The 12277-nt window shown below is 42.1% G+C and overlaps 1 protein-coding gene across 2 annotated transcripts in view; it reads right to left on the minus strand.

Moving 5' to 3' along the window:
* The window catches only part of ACOXL (acyl-CoA oxidase like), a 358121-nt gene that overhangs the window by 118685 nt on the left and 227159 nt on the right, over nt 1-12277 (minus strand). The gene's annotated exons all lie outside the window — the stretch shown is intronic.

Below are 12277 nucleotides of genomic sequence, written 5' to 3' on the forward strand. Positions count from 1 at the left end.
AAGCTCTATAGAAATGTGGACTCTATTAAAGAAACTATATAAATAAAATGATGAACACATTGACCGTGGAATTTGTAATCAAATGGAGAAGAAGAAACAACAGGACACAGCCTTGAGTGAACCTCTCCTGTGTGCCGAGCACTTGACGGACATGAGTCCGTCCTACAAGAGTCCTACAAGGTGCGGGCGATCCTCGAGGAGCAGGTGGGGGCTCAGAGAGGCTGGGCCAAGGGTTTCATCTTCAGTCAGTATGGGCAAACCTGGTCCCTGAGGCCGGCCTCCCTGGCCTCCTTGGAGGTCTTCCTGCACAGAGCCCTGTCCTTTGCAGATTCTGAGGTGACTGATCAGATGCGAGGACTTCCTGCAGCTAGAGGTCAGCCCCAAACCCTAAAGCCTGGCAGGCAAACTCTCAGGAATATGCTGGACTGCAGGAAGGGAATTATTAAAGCTTACCGTCTCTCCTCACTCCTTCCCAGGGGTGGACACCACCTCACCCATGAGCTTCTGGGACCATGTTTGCTAGAGCAGAAGCTTCCAAAGGAGGTAAGCAAGCTGGGGCTAGGAGGTCTGCACCTACTGATGCCAGGCTCTATGGCTCAGTGCACCCCACAAACATGTTTTCTTTGACCTCCCTCTGCCTGCCCTTTCACATTAAAAAACAAATGATGTGTTTCCTCTTCTCTTGAAAACCTGGAATTTCTGGGAAGCCTGAACCCACGTTCCCTTGAGGCAGCAGTCAGTGGGCAGGAACCAGCAACAGCCCCTCAGAGAGGGCAGGAGCCCACATTCTGCCCCAGTCCCCACGGTGCTCTGAGATTACAGGGCTCTGCTACAGTAACGTGGGTCTCTGCCTGGCCGTGAAGACCCCTGGTCTGGTAACCCCTGTCGTGGGCCTCATCCAAGGATGCCAAAGATCCCCATGCGGTGTAAGGAGCCTGGGAGTGGCCCCTGACTCCCACCTCTGTCCCTTTCCATTTCCTGGTCTCATCAACCAGCCACCCGTGGCCAGCCCAGTTCTTCCTGAATGGTGGAGCCCACCCAGCTCAGGAGCATACTTATTTTGTAGGACAGGTGCTACTGGTCATCTGTCTACGACTCGCTGCCCTTGGCCCCCATACAGTCTTTGCTTTCTGGCCCAAACCTTCTCTCACTAAAGAGGTGGAGAATGCCCAGCGCTCACCCCCAGATCCCATGAAGGGCCTTGGCCAACTGTACGGTCCTGGCCAGTGAGATCTCAGAGGAGTTCAGCTGAGGGCTTCTGGGCAAGGTTTCTGGAATCCCTTCTAAGATGCAGATGAGACCACCCTGGAACCACTCCAATGTTGGTGGAATGGAGTGCTGGAGAGAGGCTTGGGCCTTAAGGACAGACAGGCCCCTGAGCCAGCTCTGGGGTTACCATGGAGGATGAGATGTTCTTATGGTTTATGCCACGTTGGCGGATATTGTGTTACAGCCAGCCAACTGTGTCCTGACTGCTACTGTCACTGGCAGCTGGGTCCAAGGTGACCTTCCTGAATCTAGCTTGTCCACTTTCCCCGGTGTGGGGCTGCTGCTGTTGTCCCAAGTCTTCTCAGGCCCATCCCCCAACCCTTGCCTTCTAAGCCCTCCCCATCCCTCCCTCCACACATTTCTATCTGCCTTTTACAGCAAGTTTCCCTGCAGCGCACACACATGTCTGGCCTCTCCTGAAGCCCACCCCCTAACAACAAAATGTCCAGCGGAGTTGCTTGGAGTAGATATCACTGGTATACTTACTTTCTTTTATTCAGAAGGCAAAGCAACTAAGGCTTTACATCTGTGACTAAATAAATACATAAATAAATGGTAAGGAGGAGAATGTTAAAAAAAGAAATCCTGTGAAGTCTTCCATATCTCGAGTAAGGCACAAACCCTTTCCGAAGGAAAACAAAAATTCTCCTTAACCCTCAATGTTGACTTAAGTTGTTTCAAATTATAATGTTGCTTGAACATGTTCAAACATTTAACTAGATATAAACACCTTATGTTTGTGGCTCTCATTCAATTATAAACTATGAAATTAAATACAAGCAAAACTATAAAACTAATGAGATTCATATCAACAGCCCTAATACCATGTGGCAGACTGTTTTGCAGCATGAACTTGGCCCTCCCCGGCCATGCAGGTTCCTGTGGATGGGTTATGCCCATGCCCCAGAGGGCTCAGGGAAAAGAGGCCCTTCTCCTCCCAATCTCTGATGATGAAATCTTCCTTCAGCAGCACAACATAGCACCCCTTGGCCTCACTTGGCACAAACACATAGTTTTGGTCATAGAAAACCTACATTTGTTCTCTTCTCATTGGTTCCTGGTGACCAAGGTGATATTATTTGCTGCCAAAGGGCCCGTAAATGTAAAGACGAAGTTGGGAATCCTAAGGCAGGCAGCCTCCAGGTCTATGGTGTTATCTAGACAATCTACATAACGTACTTAGACTATTTCTGTTTAGATTATCATCAAAGTTGAAACAAATAATTAACACATTCTCGTAAAGAACTCGTAGATCCCAACTTGAAAAACAATGCCAAAACCAATCTCTCTGTAGAGAAAATGAAGTCACCTTGGGAAGTGAAGGAATAAGGATAAACAAGTGGGCCAGATTCGGAAGGCTCCCTTTCTCCAAAACCTCACACGTGGAGCCCTAGGGGAGACCTTTCAATATTTAGATGCTAAAACATCTGGTTTTGAAAAAACTGGTGCCAGCTTCATGTATTGGTCATTGGGTTTAGAAATAGAAAAATAGAATGCCTGTTCGAATTACTTTGCTTAGTTTTTCTGGGAGAGCATCACCCGAAAGTCCCTCCAAGGTCCCCCAAATGAGCACATTTTGCAAATGCTTCATGTCAGTTCTATTCCCTAAGCAGAACTGCAAGCTGTCCTCCCCACTCCATTTCAATGCCACCACCCTGGCCTGGAGGCCAGGGTGAGACTGGGTCCCAAGCCCACCCTTGGCAGTTCTACTCATGGCCTTCATAGCCTTCACTAGGCCGGCTCCTGAGCTTCTGCCTGCCTCTCTGGTCTCATTCCACACAACTCCCCTTGGTTTTTGTTGCCATCACTGGAAGTGATTCTGGGTGTAACTTCCCATCTGTAGGTCTTAGGGAACATCCCTTGAACCACTTGCCCCTGATCTGCTGGGTCAAGCAGGCCCTCAGCTTACCCTCTTGTTCTCTCTCTCCAAGAGCCCTCAGATTAGGAAAGCAACTGATCCTTCGGGTAAACAGATGCGCCATCCACAGCCCCACCCGCTCTGTACCTGCTGCTCCTCTTGCCATCCAGATCTCAGGCACTTCAGAACTGATGCTCCATGGCCCTGAGATTGGGTTTGGCCCAACCTTTACCTTTGATTTCAGGGATATCTGTATTTTTCTCCATCTGCCATCTCAATGTCTTCATCTGCTGCTCAGCTATAGCCAGAAGGCTGGAGCCCCAGAGAGAATGTTCTTTCTGGTTTCTGGTTTACTGTGTGGTCCTTCCAGGAGCAGGGGGAGTCCTGGTTTAGCAGCCTGAGGTCCTGCCCTCACCTAACATCATTCGGGTCCCAAGGCACCATTCTAGCCCCTGAGGTCCTATGTGTCTGGGAGAAGAATGTGGAATTCTCTCCAGTGGTAAGGGGTAGGGAGATCGCTAAGGCTAGAGGGTGAGGGGTGTGCATGTGTGTGTGTGCGTGTGTGTGTACGTGTGTGTGTGTGTGAGAGAGAGACAGAGACAAGGACCGAGAAATACACTGGTCTTTGTTCTCCCTTTTAGAAAGGATTTCCTTTCTCTGTTACTCTTCATTCCTTCTCTTTCTTCACTTTCGTATTTAAAGAAGGTATTTTTAAGAAAATGTTTTTTAAATACACCCAATTTTAAAAATTCAAGCCATACTAAACGGTCTTAAATAAAAAGTAGAAGTCTCTTGCCCAATCCCTTTCTTCTAAGACCTCACTCCATAAATAACCATTTTTAAGTGGGTTTTGTTCTGCTAGAAGGAAACGTTTCCAAGCGTCAAGTTGAAACAGATTCTCCTGTCATGTTTTAGTTTGCTTCATATCTGGAGCGTGCTTTTCTTGAGCGGTCTTGTTTTTCCTGAAATCTTAATGGACTTTCCCCCCCTTGTTTCAAGAAGAAACATATGCCTTTTCCATCACATCACTAAGATCTTCCTGCCTTTTAATCACTCTATTTGTAGAGCCAAAGTCATTTCCTTCTGAAGCCATTCTTTTGATCCTCTGACTTCCTGTTCTAATTGGGACTAATTGTGTTCCAGGCTCACCACACCACTACTATCCAGATATTTCTTTATACATGCTCCTGGATTAGCTCCAGAAAGCATACATGTCTTTCTAATACTTAATTCCTTTTCTGCTTTTCTGCCCTTCATCTACAAGTGATGTTATTCAGAAAGCACATGGCAGGAAAACTTACTGAGCAACTGAATATCTGTAGGTCTTATTTTTACCTCATATTTCATCAATAATTTGGCTAGCTATGAAATTTTACATTCAGGATGACTTTCCTCTGAATTCTAAAGACATTGTTCCATTTTATTCTAGATCCTTGCCACTAGACATGTGGTCAGCAGAGCAGCAGTCTCAGCATCGCCTGGGAGCTTGCTGGAAATGCAGAACTCCCGAGCCACCCCAGAATCTGAACTTGAACAGCATCTCCAGGGATGTGTGGGTGTGTCAGACTTGAAAATTGTTGTTCTAGCCCTCAGCATTGCTGCTAAAAGGGCTGAGACAATCTGTTCTCTTTTCTTGGTAAGTAATCTGATTTTTTTTTTTTTTTTCAGTCTAAGGTTTGGGGACCCTCTTCTTGTCCTTAGCCAGTGATCTGAAATTCTCCAGGCTATTTTTAGGCTGTGACCCTTTCCAGTGAGTCCTGCCAATTTCAAAACTTGTGTCCCTCTTCAGATGTGGGAAGTTTTCTTCTTTTATTTCTCTAATTTTGTCTGCCTGTCTGTATTCTCTGTTTTCTTTTTCAGGAATGTCATTGATTTCCTTGATTGATCATCTGTATCTTTTATTTCCTCTTTATTTCTCTTCACTTGGTTTTTCTGATCTTCAGTCTGAAGAAGTTTTCTCAAATTTTCCTTCAACAAAATTTTAAAATTTTGCAAATGTCTAATTTTAATATACTGTATTTCTCTGCACTATGGTTACTATAGTTTAATGTAATGCTCATTTTTCATAGCAGGCTCTTCTTGTTTTATAGATGAGAATGTTGTCACAATATCTAAAGATACTAATTAGTTTTCATTTCTCTGTTTTGTTTCTTTCAGTACCAGCAGCTGTTTGTTAATCTTGCTCCTTCATTTTCATGTTGTTGATTTTCCTTAAATGTCTGCTTATCCTCATTAGAAAATATTATGGAATTATTGTTCATTTGCTTAGGTATGATAATGGTATTGTGCTCAGTAAGAAACTGTCTTTATTTTAGAAAATGAATGCTGAAGTTTTTATAGATGTCTTCAATTTACTTTCACATGGTTACACAAGCATGCGTGTATGCATGCACACACACACATGCACAGAATAAGAAAGACGACATTCAGGAGCACCTGGGTGACTCAGTCACTTAAGCGTCTGACTCTTGATTTCTGCTCCTGACATGATCTCGGGACCTGAGATCAATCCCTGCTTTGGGCTCCATGCTGGGCTTAGAGCCTGCTTAAGATTCTCTCTCTCTCTGCCTCTGCATCTCTGCCCTCCAACCACCCCCCACCCCCGCCATGTGTGTGCGCTCTCTCTCTCTCTCTTTCAAAAAAAAAAAAAAAAAAAAAAAAAAAAAGAGGACATTTAAATATAGCAAAGTACTGACACTTGGAAGTGGAGAATCTACTCAAATGGAGAATATAATCCAAGTGTTACTGTACTAGTCTTTCCATTTTTCTCTCAAAATTTCTACTTGAAATTTTCCTAAGTAAAAGCTGGAAATAACAAGAAAAACAGAATAAAAATATCTGAATGTCCTTGGGAAAATGGTCCTGGGGGCCTAAAATCTCTAAGGAATCAACTTTCTTACAGGAAGCCAGATACTTACATGGTCTTTAAGCAAGTTAGACCACAGGTCATTTGCATTTTTGCATATTTGCTCTGCCTGCAAAGAAGAGTAATGACCAATCTATGCAAAGCCGCTGACTGATACTCTTTAGGAAATCTGCCAGAGTGGATTAGGAAGGCACCTGTTCTGCTGTTTCTCTAATGAAGCAAAGAAAGTTATAATGGGATTTCATGGGTGTGGGTCATAATTGGATTTGGTGGAGGACATAATTAAATTTCACCAAGGGCCTACAACCTCTGCCCCAGGAAAATAATGAAAGGGTCAGAGGACCTTTAGTCTTACTTAAAGGGAAATATGTAAAGCCTGCAGAAACTCGATAGTGCATGCCTGCTCTTTCCCCCTCTCCTCAATCATGGGACAGCAGTACTACCACTTTGAAGATCGCTAGAGTCTCAACATGCGGCAAAGGGTTGAAAGCACCGTAGGTAACACTGGAATACTATGAAATTCACTGACCAGTTTCTGCTGTCCCCTAGTCTCCTTAATTTTCTATCTCTGCATCAGGAAGTACAATTGAAGCAAAATCCAGCCCAGAGAAAGGAAGCCTCCCCAGTATGGTCAGATTCCAACACTCACGTAGAAGGCCAGGTTGACCACTGCAGGCAGCCAGAGCCACCTTTCCTAACTCTGTGTGATGCCAGGTGCCCTGAAAGCTCTAGGTACAAAATAGGACCTGTCATCTGACAGGTTTCCTGTAGGGTGTGTCAACTGGTGGCAAGCAGGCAGGCTGACCCTCTCCCCAGCACAAAGCTAATGTGCGGAGAGGTCTTGGTCTCTCACCCAAAGCAGTTTCCAGAGCTGTGGCAGATGCTACAAGTGTAGTCAAGGGTTCTGATGTAGGAGCCCAGCCATCCTGCTGCTAGGCAGGGCTTGACAGAGATGCCTGGTTCTCTGCCCCAGTCCCTTTCCTGCTCTCAACCCTTGTGACTCAGTGTCTTTTCAGAGATAACCCAAAGTAACAACCCTCACCTCCAGCCCTCTCCACTTGGGTTGACCCATCATTTCCATCCCATCTGCTTTCCATTCTCCAGAAAGAAGTCACGTTCCTTGGTCCTCTGATGGCTCCTCTTCCACTGCCAGTCCCCCTGCAGATCTGTTCTTTTCTATTTTTTTCTTCCAGCTACTGAAATGGGATTTGAGGAGGGAGGAGCAGTAATATGGGTGTTCATGTCATCCTCCTTAACCAGAAGTCCTTCCTTGGGTTTCCAGTCCTCCTATTTATGCTGTAGTGTCTAAATATCATCTTTCTTCCTAATTCTGGATGCCTTTGGATCACTTCCCCACCCACCACATCTTTAATCTTCCTTCTTCCTAGCAATGAAATCAGGAAGGGCATCTTATGGTACCACTGCAGAAAGGAGCTAGCACAGCAGGCCAAAGACTGCTATTCCTGGAAAGTCCTGCTTGAAAGGATGGCCCTTGGCTAGCATCTGGGAACTTGGATTTGGGGAGAGTTCCCACCATTTCCTGACTAATAAGTATGGCTTGCTGTGCCTGAACTATTTATGCAAACAATATGGTTTATGCTGCCCACCTGTTTTCCTCCTGAAAGTCTGGAATTTTGAGGTATGCTATGTAGAGAGAACCTACATGACCAGCCCCCGATAAAAACCTTACATGCTGAGTGTCCAACGAACTTTCCTGCTAAGCAGTAGTTCACATACACTGTCACGGTTATTGCCCGAAGAGTTAAGTATGTCCTGTGTAACTCCAGTGGGAGACGAGTCTTAGAAACTCATGTCTGGTTTCCTTCAGACTTTGCCCCATGTGCCTTTTATCTCTGCTGATTTCATATTTTATCATTTTGCTACAATAAATCCTAACCATGACCATGGTGACATGCTGGGTCATATGAGTCCAAGAGAACACCCCAAACCCGAGGGTGATCTGGGGACTCCTGACACATACTACTTATAAAACAAGTCTTTCTGCCTAAGAATAAACTTCAGTCATGGCTTAAGGTTGTGTTTGTCTAGCACGTGTCTGAGTGATGTCTGTCTGGAAAACTGGCCAAAGAAGGTCATTACCATCTGGTTTTAAGGTTGCTGATTATCTCCTCTCTGGCAGACTGAGCCATTGCTGGCTTCTTTCCTCAGCCTGGGCATGAAGTCCTTACATGGGCTCTTACTGCAGCGATGCTCTGTCTCTTTGTCCTGGCACATGTCCACCTGAGCAGGGGCTCAGCCTCCCTCTTGCCCAGCATCCCTCCATTAGGGCCCCACCATGGTCCGCAGTCCCTCCCTCTCATTGCCCATTCTCTCATTTACATGACAAATAGCAAGTAGTCCCCGTCTCTGCCTAGGCTTCCATGTTCATTCATAGTTAGAAACTGTGACCATCCCCTAAGTAGATTAAACCATCTGTCCATCTTGCCCACAAGCTAAAGCTTTGCAATTAAAGCGCTGAATCATAATTTCAGACTCAGATGATGCCGAACCACATGCTAACGTTTAAAACATACTCCCAGAGGAGAAAGTTGTTGAAAAACCTCACACACTTGGATCGCCAGCTGGAATGGAGAATGTGAATTAGTACAATGTCTGATTACTGAGTATTCTTTTTTTTTTTTAATAAAATATTTATTTATTTATTTTAGAGAGAGCGAGAGCATGAGAATGTGCTCGTATGAGCAGGAGAGGCAAAAGAAGAGGGAGAGAGAATCTCAAGCAGACTCCATGCCAAGGGTAGAGCTCAATGCAGGGCTCAGACTCAGGATCCCAAGATCATGACCTGAGCTGAACCCAAGAATCTGACTTTAACCAACTGTGCTCCCCAAGTGTCCCTCTGATTACCGAATATTCTTAAGGAGAGGTTTTTTTTAAAGCAACATTTAGGGGGGAGACCAAAGAGCAGGCAACTATTAATCTAGCCCAAATTAAATGGCAATTCTTAAATAATTCCCCCTAAATTATTTACTTAACTATAGATATCCCTAAAGCTAAAATAATAAGGGGGCAGGAGAGAGCTGCCACCTAACATTTTAGTTTTCAGTGGACTAAACTTATAACTGAATACCATTCCAAAAATGTCTGTATTATTCTTTAAGTTAGCCAATTTTTCATAAAAGTTTTTCCATTATAAAAAATTCGTTTCAATATCAATCTTTTCAAGCATCCAGAGTCTTTACCTCATAAAGATAACAATCTCCAGTAGTTTAATATATCTTTAATATATTTTTTAAAGTTATCAATGCAAATGCTCATTTTTCTTTTTTTTTAATTTTATTTTTATGCAAGTTTAAGAATGCAGATGTAAGAAATGATTCAGAGAGATCTCATGTACCCTCTACCATAGCATCTTCCAAAACACAGCACTGTTTCAATATCTCCACCAGGAAAAATGGTGCTGGTACAATCCACAGAGCTCATTCAGTTTTTGCTAGTTTTACATGCAGTTATGTATGTGTGCATGTGTGCATGTGTGTGCACAGTTCTGTTCAGTTTTACCACATGCATACCTCTATGTGACCACCACCACAAGCAAGATATCGAACAGTTCCTTCCCAAGGATCCCTCATGCTACCTTTGTATAATCACGGCCCCTTCCCTCTCTTTTCCCTCCCTCACTCCTGACGACGCTGACCCCGTTCTCCATCACCATGATTTTGTTATTTCTAGAATGCTATATAAATGCAATTGTACAGTATGGGACTTTTTAAGATTGGTTTCTCTCACTCTGCATCCAGGTTGCTGAGAGTCAACAGGTGTTTGTGTTTTACTGGTGAGTGTGGTATGGACATCAGTCAGGCTACCCCGTCACCGAGGGAAGGACATTTAGGTTGTTTCCAGCTTGGGGTTGTGTCAAATACACTGACTATGAACATTCATGTGCAGGTTTTGGCACAAGTACACATTTTCATTTCTCTGAGAATAAGTGTCCAAGAGTATAATTGCTGAGTTTTATGGTAAGCACATGCTTAGTTTTTTAAGAAACTGAATACTTTTTTCTAGAGTGGCTGTAACATTTTATCCACCCACTAGTAATGTATGAGTAATACAGTTTCTCTGCTTCCTTTGGCATAATAAAAATATTATTAATATTTTTAAAATTTTAGCATTTTGATAGGTTTGTGGTAGTATCGCAATGTGGTTTAAATTTGTAGTTCCCTAACAGCTAAGGATGTTGCTTATCTTTTTATGTTCACATTTGCCATTGGAATGTCCTCTTCAGGGAAATGTCTGTTCATGACTTTTGCCTATTTCATAATTGGATGGTTTTTTACTGTTGAGTTTTGAGAATTCTTTATATCTTCTGAACCCAAGGACTTTGTCAGATACATGGTTTGCAAGTATTTTCTCCCAGTTTTTAGCTTGTCTTTTCATCTCTCTTCATGGTCTTTCACAAAGAAGAAGGTTTTAATTTTGGTAAAGTCTAGTTTTCCAATTTTTCCTTTTATGAATTGTGCTTTTGATATCAAATCTAAAAATTTTTTTCTAGTCCATGCTTTCAAAGATTTTCTCTTAAAAATTTTTTGTGAAAGTTTTTATGATTTTATGTTCTATATTTAAGTAGTTAATTTTGAGTTAAAACTTTTATAAGGAAACTTAGGTCAAGGTTTATTTTTTGAAGTACCTCCCATACTGTTTTCTATATTGGCTGTACCAATTTACAATCTCACTGACATTGCACAAGGGTTCCCTTTTCTCTGAATCCTTGCTAATATGTTTTATGTTTTGGTTTTGTTCTGTTTTTACAAAAGCCATCCTAACAGGTGTGAGGTGATATCTCATGGTGGTTTTCAACTGTATTTCCTTGGTGATTAGTAATGTTAAGCACCTTTTCATGTATCTGTTGGCCATTTTCAGTTCTTCTTTGGAAAACTACTCAGGTCTTTTGTTCATTTTTAACTTGGGTTATTTTCTTTTTTGCCAATGAGTTGTATAATTTCCTTATATATTTTGTATATTAACCCATTATCAGATACATGGTTTGCAAATATTCTTTCCCATACTGTACAATTGCATTTATATAGCATTCTAGAATTTTTCTTTTGTTCGTTGTTTCTTTTTGAGAAGAAGCCTTTTACTTTGATGCAGTCCTTCTTTACTTTCAGTTTTGGTGCTTGTGTTTGGTATCATATCTAAAACAATTGTTGCCAAGACCAATGTCTAGGAACTTTCCCCCTGTTTTCTTCTGGAAGTGTTACAGTTTCAAGTCTTATGTTTATGTGTCTAATCCATTTCAAGTTAATTTCTGTGAGTGGTGTAAGACAGGGGTCCAATTTCATTTTTTTGCATGTCAACATCCAGTTTTCCCAGCACCACGGATTGAAGAGATTATCCTTTCTCCATTGAGTATTCTTAGCTCCTCTGCCAAATATTAGTTGACTGGACATGCATGGATTTATTTCTGGGTTCTTCATTCTGTTCCTTTGGTCCATATGTCCTTCTTCATGCCAGTACCACCAGTACCACACTGTTTGGATTATTATAACTTTGTAATATAGTTTGAAATCAGAAAGAGTAATGCCTTCAGCTTTGTTATTTCTCAGGATTGCTTTGGTTATTCAGGGTCCTTTACAGTTCCATACAAATTTTAGGATTCTTTTTTCTATCTGTGATAAATGCCATTGGAATTTTTATAGGAATTACATTGAATCTATAGATTCAGTATGAACATCTTACAACATTAATTCTTCCAATCTATGAGCATGGAATATTTTTTTTATTTGTTGTGCCTTCTTTAAATTCTTTCATCAAAGTCATATAGTTTTCAGTGTTCAGATGTTTTATTTATTTCTAGGTATTTTATTGTCTTTGGTGCTATTATAAACAGGATTGCTTTCTTTACTTCTTTTTCAGATATTTTGTTGTTAGCGTACAAAAATGCAGCTGGATTGTTTATATTGATTTTGTAGCCAGTAACTTTACTAAATACATTTATTGGTTCTAGCAACTTTTGGCAGATTCTTTAGATTCCTATATACAAGATCACATCAACTGCAAACAGAAACATTATTTCTTCCTTTCTAATTTATATGCCTTTTCTTTTTCTTGCCTAATTTCTCTGGCAAGGACTTCCAGCGCTATGAAGAGTAAGAGTAGTGACAGTGGGCACCTTGCCTTGTTCCCAATCTTAGAGGAAAAGCTTTCAACCTTTCACTGTTGGGTATGTTACTGGTTTTTAGTCTCATAAAATTGGTTTTTAGTCTCATATAAAAAATATACAATTGGAAAAGATAGATGGTAGGATTTTGATCTTCTGAAATGTG

This window comes from Mustela erminea, chromosome 7 (genome assembly GCF_009829155.1).
Source record: "Mustela erminea isolate mMusErm1 chromosome 7, mMusErm1.Pri, whole genome shotgun sequence".
NCBI classification, from domain to species: domain Eukaryota; kingdom Metazoa; phylum Chordata; class Mammalia; order Carnivora; family Mustelidae; genus Mustela; species Mustela erminea.